Genomic DNA, 10,060 nt, shown 5'->3' with positions numbered 1-10,060 from the left:
TCTGTAACTTGTGATTCCATGAATGGATTACAATGCAGTCTTCCTTTACTTTCCACCTTCATGCAGAGAAAAATCCCTCAATGAGGTTAAGAAATGAGAAGCAGGATGAGAGGAACTCCATTAGCATCTGTTTGTGGGTCGCAGACCGTCTCTGTTGATGCTGGAGTGATGGAAACAGGCAGATGTCCTCATCTTCTTCTGGCTTCTCCTGTTTTCCCTCCTAACTCCTCTGTCACAGCCTCACTCCTCCTTTCTCTGGCTGTTGACCCCGTCCAAATCCTTGTCCTTCCATTGTCATGAATGTAACCTTGTGTTATTTGTCTGTTGATGGTTCATGAGACGTACAATCAATCTATTTCAGAAAAGCGGTTGATGTGATGCTCTACACATTTACCTACACTGGAGAAACTCAGGACTCACCTGGGAGAAATGTAACATTTCTGGGGAGATTTATAAAAAAGTGTAATGAGAGTTAATTAAAAATATAATTGATATTATGACAACTTGTTCAGACACTTTGCATGTTAAGATTTACAGCACTTACAGTACAGAAGGTACAGCAAATTCCATCTTCCAAAAAATATGTAATTTGTTTCCTTTTCATATGATAGATGAGACGTCAGCTAATAAAAGAGAAGACATAAAGTACCGGATAAACCTGCTGATTACACAAGGCAGGCATCTGTAAAAGTTACTGTCAGCTGCAATTTTAAGCACATCCACAAACATGAGCAGAAAAATGTTTGTGTCTGCACAATTTTGTTTGGACTCAACACAACCCAAACAAAACATTAAAAACAAAGAAACAAACAAAAAAGAAAATTATAAAATGTGTTTAAATAGATGAGTGGTGCAGTTGGTAGAGCTGTTGCCTTGCAGCAAGAAGGTTCTGGGTTCAATTCCCAGCCCAGAGTCTTTCTGCATGGAGTTTGCATGTTCTCCCTGTGCATGGTGGGTTCTCTCCAAAGACGTGAAAAACAGCGGGAGGTAGCTCCGGCTTCCTCCCATAGTCAAAAACACAATTGTCAGGTAAATTGGCCCCTCCAAATTCTCCATAGGTGTGTGTGTGCATGGTTGTTTGTCCTGTCTGTCTCTGTGTTGCTCTGCGACAGACAGGCGACCTGTCCAGGGTGACCCCGCCTCTCGCCTGGAACATTAGCTGGAGAGGCACCAGCACCCCTCCTGACCCCACTAAGGGACAAGGGTGTACAGAAAATGGATGGATGAAGTTTAAATAGAAGAACAAGATATACTAAAATAAATGTGCCAGCCCAATTTTTTTTAATAATGTGTGTAGATGTGTATACTTATTTTTACATAAATGTCAAGGCTGGGGTGTAGTTACAGTGCTTACAACAACCAATGAAAACGTACAAACACAAGAGTCCAGCACTACACCTGATGGCACAGCGTGACAATAAAGTTAACTTGATGGTGACTGGAACCAACCCTTCCCACCTTGACCCGAAACCATTCAATATGTTTTTTTGCAAATAGACATATAAGAAAATAAACAAACAAACAAAAAAAAAAAATCAAGCAAAACTGAGAAGTGGGATTGATTACCTTAAATTCTTAACTTCCAAGCAGGTCATATTTTCTATCCATATAATTTAACCCTGTAAGAGGGAACTAGCTTCATTGCGCTGAGCTGAATCCAAAGTTTTAACTTATTAAAAGTAAATAAAGTCTGGGAGATTTTCACCCGCGTCCTTTGGAATTGTTAGCAGCTTTCTACAAAACGTTTTTCTGCTCCTAATTTGTGGAAGAAAACCAATGACAACACAAATCGGCTTTAAGTCAGTTTAATAATTTTATACAATTGTCACAGAGATAAAAAAAAACACATCTTAGATACACATGCCTTTACGTTGTTCCTGAGCTTAGGAATCAAACAGATTGTCCTCAGACTTTCAGGTCATCTTCTTTGTGCCTTGAATTCTTCTTGCTGCTGTTGCTGGGGCTGATGGCAGTGTTGGACTCTGTCAAGGACTGCTTTAGTGAAGATTCAGACACTTTAAATTTACTTATAGGCCCGCGACAGCCAGTGGCACCTGTCACTGGAAGTGCCGCGGTAGCTGACCATGCCACGATTTGCGCTCGGCCCTGCTGCTGCTGGGGCTCAGAGTAGTGTTGGACTCTGTCATTGTCTGCTTTAGTGAAGATTCAGACACTTTAAAGTCACTCATTGGACTCTTCTTGTTGCTGTTGGAGCTGAGAGAAGTGTTTGTCATGTATAGTGATAGTGAAGACTCAGCCTCTTTAAATTCAACTGTAGTTGGTTGTTACATTTGAACGTTCATCCTTCATCTTTGAATGTTTGCGACAAAGTTCATCCACGATTTTCGAACCCAGGCTGTACATTTCAGCCACATTGAAAATCATCTAAACACAAGCCATCGCAAACATGAAGACCAGGAAAAATGTCTTCTCTGTAGGTTGGGACATGTAGCAGTTCACCATGTTAGGGCAAGGGTAGCTGTTGCATGTGTACATCGGCTGGAGTTTAAAACCATACAGGAAGCACAGAGTCGGAATAAACCCAGCTTCAAACAATGTTTTGAATACAACGTTTAGGACATATGTTCGCAGCAGAGCACTGTGTAGATTTTCATCGGCCTTGTTGGGTTTAGGTTCCTTGGATGGGTTGTTCCTCTGTTCCTCGGAGAGGACCGTATGAAGGATGTGGCCCAGGTAAATGAGAGGGGGAGCAGAAACAAAGATGATCTGCATCACCCAGAAGCGGATGTGAGAAATGGGGAATGTTAAAGCAACAAAAAGTCTCTTGACTTAAAAATGAAAACCATCTATGAAACCGGTTTGTTCCTCTACTTGGTACCTGCTCTGTCATTTTTGTGGCCTAGCATCGTTTCAGCTGCAGCCAAATCTCCCAGCCCTAAATATTTGGACTTGTTGCAGCTTTGATCCTCCCTTCTGGTTTGCAGGGAGATGGGTTCAACTGCATTGATCACACAGTCAGTCTGCTTAACAATCTTTTCATTCCAACCTTAAAAATGCATCTTTGTGTTGCAGATCATGTTTCCATGATGAGGCCAACTTTTTCTTACAAAGCAGAGAAACAAACTCACTTGCTCTTTAGTTACCTAGCAACAACCTCTTGAGTAACTTGCGCAGCAGCAGTTTCATGTTTTGCCAAAGTGCCTCATAGCAGCTTAAAAATGTGAAGTGAAAGAAGAAAATGAGTCCAACAGCTTTAGAGTAAACTGAATATAATATAGGAAAGTTTGTCACAGCTTTGTCCGTATTTCAGATATCTGAAACAAACAAACAATAAAAAACAGTAATTATCAATATCAACTTATATGAAACACTTATGCCGTATTTCATTTTTTCAGCCGAGTCGCCCAGCCCTAAATATTTGGACTTGTTGCAGCTACGACTTTCTGCTCCACATCCAAAACTCATCTGATACCAACACTCTACATTAATTGAAAAAATGAAACAAAAACATGAACTCCACTCTACAAGAAGTATTTGAGAAACAAATGAGAAGGTATCTGTTTGAGAGCGAAGAGTCAAACATGAACAAGGCAATGATCTTAAACCAGCAGTTTACAAGAAACCCACTGGAAAACAAAATAAATCTAATTGACCAATTAAATCTGTAAATACAAATGCAATTATGAGATCCTAAAAGAGGCTTCTGATAATAAGTGTGTAAATAAGCTATTGATAACAAACAGTTTAATTACACACTTATTTTTTCCTGAAAATATATCTTCCATTTTGCTTCATTTTTGTTTAATAGATTATAAATCATCTGTATATTTCTATTGAATTTGTATTACTTTTAGAACCTATTCTAACCTATTTTGATAATGTAAATGTCATGATCCGTGGTTTTCTGTGTTTATTTTGAGTTTTTCTATGTGATCCTGTTTCCCTGTGAGTCTCTGTCCTGTCCTCCCTGTTGATTGCTCCCAGGTGTGTCTCATTCCCCTGATTACCCCTTGTGTATTTAAACCCACCTGTTGTCTGTGTTCCTCGTCGGGTCCTTGTCTATGTCTATCGTATGTCTAACGTCTCAGTTTTGTCTTACGTTGTGTGTGCGCGCTCCAGTAGAACTGTTTAGTCCTGGTAGTGTCAGCTCTCGTTTCAAGTCCTGTGAATCAGTTGCTACTGGTACTTAGCTGTGTGCTAGTCTCTGCCGTGCTGCCTGTAATGGACTGTTGAGCTTTATTATCACAATTAAATTCATCATCTTCACCATACCTGGGTTCTCGGCGTCTCTCCTCACCTCATCTAAACCGGCTTATGACAGTAAAGGTTCAAGTAGACCTGCTTAAGTGGGTTAAACCTGCTCAAGTGGGAGATGTTAAACATGTTAAAAACTGAACAACAAACCGCTTGAACAGAAATATCTTTAGTAGTTTCCTTTAACCCTGTTTCAACTAAAAGCTTCTGAAACCTTATTTTTAATGTGTGGTTTAAGTTTGTCTTCAGGAAAATGAACTCTTTCTCTGTTTCTGATTCTTTTAAGTATTTAGTGATGTGAGAATTTGCAAGGCAAAGATAAAATTTCCTTCATTTTAGCAGCTGCATTTATGCTTAAACTTAAATGCATCTAGCCCTAAGCAATATTACCTTGAATTTGAACCAAAAACCTAACCTACCAGAAAAGCAGGTATTCTACATCAGGATTGGCCTTTGGTCATAAAAGCTATTAATACACCAAAAAACAAAACGTCCTGAATAAGTGAATAAGCACTCACAGTAGTTCTAACAAATAAGGATTGTGGACCAGCTGGATCAACATTTCGTGCTGGTATGCCACCTACTGGTAGGACTTGCTATCTGCATCCTATCTTTGCTGTAAAACTCATTTTAAGTCAAATGTTTGTGTATAGAGTCCATCCATCCATTTTCTATACACCCTTGTCCCTTCTGGGTTCAGGAGGGGTGATGGTGCCTATCTCTAGCTAACGTTTCAGGGCAGAGGCGGCATCACCCTGGACAGGTCACCAGTCTGTCACAGGGCAACACAGAGACAGACAGGACAAACAACCATGCACACACACACACCTTGGGAGAATTTAGAGAAACCAATTAACCTGACAGTCATGTTTTTGGACTGTGGGAGGAAGCCAGAGTACCTGGAGAAAACCCGCGCATGCACAAGGAGAACATGCAAACTCCATGCAGAAAGACACCAGACTGGGATTCAAACTCAGAACCTTCTTAGTGCAAGACAACAGCTCTAACAACTGCGCCACTGTGCAGCCCTGGACTAAAACCTTTTTCTCATTGCGGACTGTAGAAGAAGTCTTCTATAGTCTAAACAGTATCTTCAGACTGTTTAGAGCTTCAGTGAGTTTACTGCTACTGGACTGTTGTGGCTGTTCTTTGGGTATCAAAGTTGTTTGATCCTCCTTTGGTCAAGAACACTGAGTTTGCAGCCAAACTGGTCACACATCTTGCAATCTCATGCATAATAAAAATTATGAGCATATTTTCACCAGCCTTGCAAAGAAATTGATGTTCCTTCTGTAACTCACATGGCTATACTTTAAACAGTAAAGACACATTTTGCACATCTTACTTTTTGAACTTTTGTTAATTTTAACCTTTAAAGCAGCATATGCTGTGATGCAAAAACAATTGTTTTAATTCAAGGATCAATTTCCTTCTGTCATTTCCTTCTTCTGTTTTTCCCCTTAGCATTCCTAACTTTTGATTCCTGTTCACATTCTTTGCTCTCTCTCCTCTCTGTACCTCCAGAGAAAAGGTACAGAGAGGAAATCGCACGCTACAATGATGTAATGAAACAAGAATAGAAAGACTAGTATGCAAACCATGAAGAAGATGGAGAAAAAGATGAGGTATCAATCAGAAAAAAAACACAACAAACAAACAAAACAAGTGTCATAAAGAAAGCTAAAAATATTTCCTCGTTTAATGCTCCACGAAATAATAAATGTCTCAAGCTATGTTTGAAATATAGTGATAGCATGTATTTGTTACTGTTCTAATTACAGTTTTTCTCAGCTGCTTTAGTGAATTTCCTGAATGATTTTTGACAATTACAAAACAGAACATTTCTCAGCAATTCATACTAACAACAAAACAGAATGGAAAAGCCAGTTTCTTTCTTAAACATGAACATGTCAGAGCCTCAAAACGACAAGTCGTTTATGATTTTACTGTAACTTGTGATTCAGAAAACAGAGCACAAAGGGACAAAAAAACTAAAGTAGCAATAGGAAGATAAGACAATCACCTTAAGGAAACATGAAGGGATCACAGTGCAGTCTTCCTTTACTTTCCACCTTCATGCAGAGAAAAATCCCTCAATGAGGTTAAGAAATGAGAAGCAGGATGAGAGGAACTCCATCAGCATCTGTTTGTGGGTCGCAGACCGTCTCTGTTGATGCTGGAGTGATGGAAACAGGCAGATGTCCTCATCTTCTTCTGGCTCTTCCTGTTTTCCCTCCTAACTCCTCTGTCACAGCCTCACTCCTCCTTTCTCTGGCTGTTGACCCCGTCCAAATCCTTGTCCTTCCATTGTCATGAATGTAACCTTTGTGTTATTTGTCTGTTGATGGTTCATGAGACGTACAATCAATCTATTTCAGAAAAGCGGTTGATGTGATGCTCTACACATTTACCTACACTGGAGAAACTCAGGACTCACCTGGGAGAAATGTAACATTTCAGGGCAGATTTATAAAAAAGTGTAATGGAAATTAATTAAAAATATGATTGATATTATAATAACTTGTCCAGGCATTTTCATGTTAAGACTTATAGGAAGAACAGATGCTTAAATGTTGTGGAGGTCAAGACAATTCAACAAAGACCCATATAGTAAATTTTGATCAACATGAAAAAAGCAATTTAAAATGTAGAAAAAAGCATTTTACATAACCACTTGCAACTTGCTCAAAGAATTTTGACTTTTTTTATGTGCACAGGTGACACAATGATTTTAAGATCAATCACACAGTTTTGAGAACTTTAATTAAGAGACTGAGAAAAACTAAGCATAGGAAAACATTACCGGTTTATTTACAAATAGCTAAACACCTAAACATAATGAAGACATGTTGTATCAACCTTCCAGATCAATTGGACCTTCTGGTTCAAGTTCTGCACCTCCAGAGTGAGATCCAAACCTGGAGAATCAGCTTTCAGTTTCTATGCTTCACTAATCTGGAACAAACTTCCATAAAACTGTAAATCTGCTGAAACACTGAGTTCCTTTTAATCAAGGATGAAACCTCCTGTTGTTCAGAGTTGCCTTCGGCTAACGGAGTAATTTTAGTCTGGATAACAACTTTCCGTTTTTACTTTTTGACTGACTTGACTTGTCAGTAATAAAGCTCCCAGAACTTTAGCTGCTCATTTTCCTCCACTCTCTGCTGGATTCATTTGCTTTTCATGTCTTTCATGTCTGTTTTCTCATCCTGCATTTTTCTATCACTGCTGCAACTTCCTATGTTTATTTCCATTAAAATCTCGTAAGTTTCAGCCAACAAATTAGGTCCCTCTACAACACAGCACTGACAGAACCTTGTGCAGTGTGAGGTGGGCAGTGGTTTCCTCACCACTACCATCATGTTTATGTCACTTTTCACCTAAACATGCAGCTAAAACAGTCAAGACTTTTACTCTTTCTAAAAATAAAAAAAACAAACAACAAAAACAGGCAAAACAAAAACAAAAGTCCAAGTTCTGCTCTATTGTTTCATAGCATCACTTGCTATAAATCATGTAAAACAATTACACAAAATAGTATATATATATATATATGTTGCAGTGAAAGGCAAATATAAAATATTTTGTTAAAATGACTATATGACACACATTTGTATGCAGAACATTTTTGACATGATGCAAAAGACGAGTCCTTTCATACACGTCTTTTACACCAAGATTGTCTTATATCAACAAAACAATTGAATGGTCAGGTGGCAGTCCTTTTCACTCGTGTAATTAATGCAAACGTTTTTTTTGGAAGTGAAATCAACCAGAACAAACCTCCCAGATATTCAGGGATTATGACTTTTTCTATTTGCCATTGAGTCTTTAGACCTACACGTAGCTCGTATTGTTGAAACTCCTGGATTTACGAAACGGTAAATCTTTCTCACTCAATTTATAATCGAGTAAGTTGATCTCACTCGAGTCATGATCTAAATTACATTGGACCGCCTTACTTACAGGACGTTTCTTATATTTCTTCCAAAATATGTAGGCCAACTCTAACACATTGAGAAGCAGTGATATTAAAGCTACTAGAAGCATGAAAATGATGAAGATTGTTTTCTCTGTGGGTCGGGACACGTAGCAGAACACTTTGGTAAGGCAGGGCCATTGTTCACAGGTGTACATCGACTCAAGGCCAAATCCGTACAGGTAGTACTGAGCTACAAAGAAGGCTATTTCCAACAGAATCTTAGAAACTACATTGACAATGTACATTTTCCAGGCTGGACCTTTCAACGGCACTTCAGGCTCAATGTCTGAGTCTTTATTAGAAGTTTGGTCGTTTTTATCTTTGGTGGTTCTGGTTTCTGTGTTGCTTTGATTTTCGGTGGTTCTGGTTTCTGTGTTGCTTTGCTTTTCGGTGGTTGTGGTTTCTGTGTTGCTTTGATTTTCGGTGGTTCTGGTTTCTGTGTTGCTTTGCTTTTCGGTGGTTGTGGTTTCTGTGTTGCTTTGATTTTCGGTGGTTCTGGTTTCTGTGTTGCTTTGCTTTTCGGTGGTTGTGGTTTCTGTGTTGCTTTGATTTTCGGTGGCGGTTTCTTCCTTCGAGTTTTCGATAGAAGTTTGGTGGTTTTGATCTTTGGTGGTTCTGTTTTTTTTCTTTTTGTCAGTGCGGGTTTTGTGAACTACAAACCCCAGATAAACGAGCGTTGGTGTGGAGACAAAGATGATTTGCATAATCCAGAAGCGAACATGAGAAACTGGGAAGGTCTTGTCGTAGCAACCAAGTTGACAACCAGGTTGGTTGGTGTCACATAAGAAATTGGACTGCTCATCTTGCCACACTTCTTTAGCGGCTACCATGAGGACGAAGATGCGGAAGACAAACAGCACCGAAACCCAGACTTTACCAACGCTGGTCGAATGTTTTCGGGCATTCTTCAACAGCTTAGAGACCACACCAAAATCTCCTGATCCCGTCATTGGAAATTTAGTTTTGTCTCATCAGATCCACCACAGAAACCTATAATGAAAGAGGAAAATGCCTTTTAAATTTGGTGAACTGAGACTGCTTCCTCCAGGTTGGTGTCAGTGACCGCCATGAGCTTGAATCATGATGGAGAGGAATGGGAGATGGGTAGACCGGTTGTGACTGAGCCAAACAGCACAGCTCCCATTTTACTTGATTTACATGGTTCAGGCATCTGATCAGACACCTCGTTTTTAAGGCACGACCGACTGAGAGGAATTGGAACAATCCCAAAACTTTCTGGTGGAGCGAAACAGTCCCAGATGGCGTGGAGAGATGGGATTGTGAAGAAATTAAAAGCAGGTTTCATTACAGACAAACAAACAAAAAACAGAAGCATTGAACATTTTCTTAATCTGTGCCTTAAAAATGGAAAGATTATGAGTGTTGTATAAAAACCAGTACACAACCATGTACCTAAACTAACAGACAAGAAGAGCATTAATGACAGAGGCTGATGGTAACTTTGCTGCCGCTATGGAGAACTACAGTTCAGGTAGGAGAATATGTGGTCATGACAACTATTAGTTATAAACTCCAAAAATCTGGATTTTAAGGAAGAGTGGGAAGAAAAAAAGGTCAAATTTTCACATTTTGGAGAAATGTGAAAATTTCTCCAAAATGCGTCAGTGCTGACTGACTCATGCGTCAGTCAGCACTGACACATGAGCAGTTCAGAGTTGATGGAATAGATAAAGCTTAACACAGGGCACTCCTTTAAAAAACAGCTGAAAGGTCTAAGAAACTAGAAAAGGGTTCAGGTCCTAACAGGAGAACAATTTCAGACAAGCATGAGGAAGGAGAAACATGAGGCAGGAGAAACATGAGGCAGGAGAAACATGAGGCAGGAGAAACATGAGGCAGGAG

General features: G+C 39.5%; 1 pseudogene; it reads right to left on the bottom strand.

Moving 5' to 3' along the window:
• Positions 1–2,268: 2,268 nt before the first annotated feature.
• The window catches only part of LOC106940105 (gap junction alpha-3 protein-like), a 9,172-nt pseudogene continuing 1,380 nt past the window's right edge, over positions 2,269–10,060 (bottom strand).

Source organism: Poecilia latipinna, unplaced genomic scaffold (assembly GCF_001443285.1).
Source record: "Poecilia latipinna isolate Pla-1442-1.1 unplaced genomic scaffold, P_latipinna-1.0 Scaffold3094, whole genome shotgun sequence".
Lineage (NCBI taxonomy): Eukaryota > Metazoa > Chordata > Actinopteri > Cyprinodontiformes > Poeciliidae > Poecilia > Poecilia latipinna.
The sequence above is the reverse complement of the archived record's forward strand: the minus strand, read 5'-3'. Positions and strand labels throughout refer to the sequence as shown.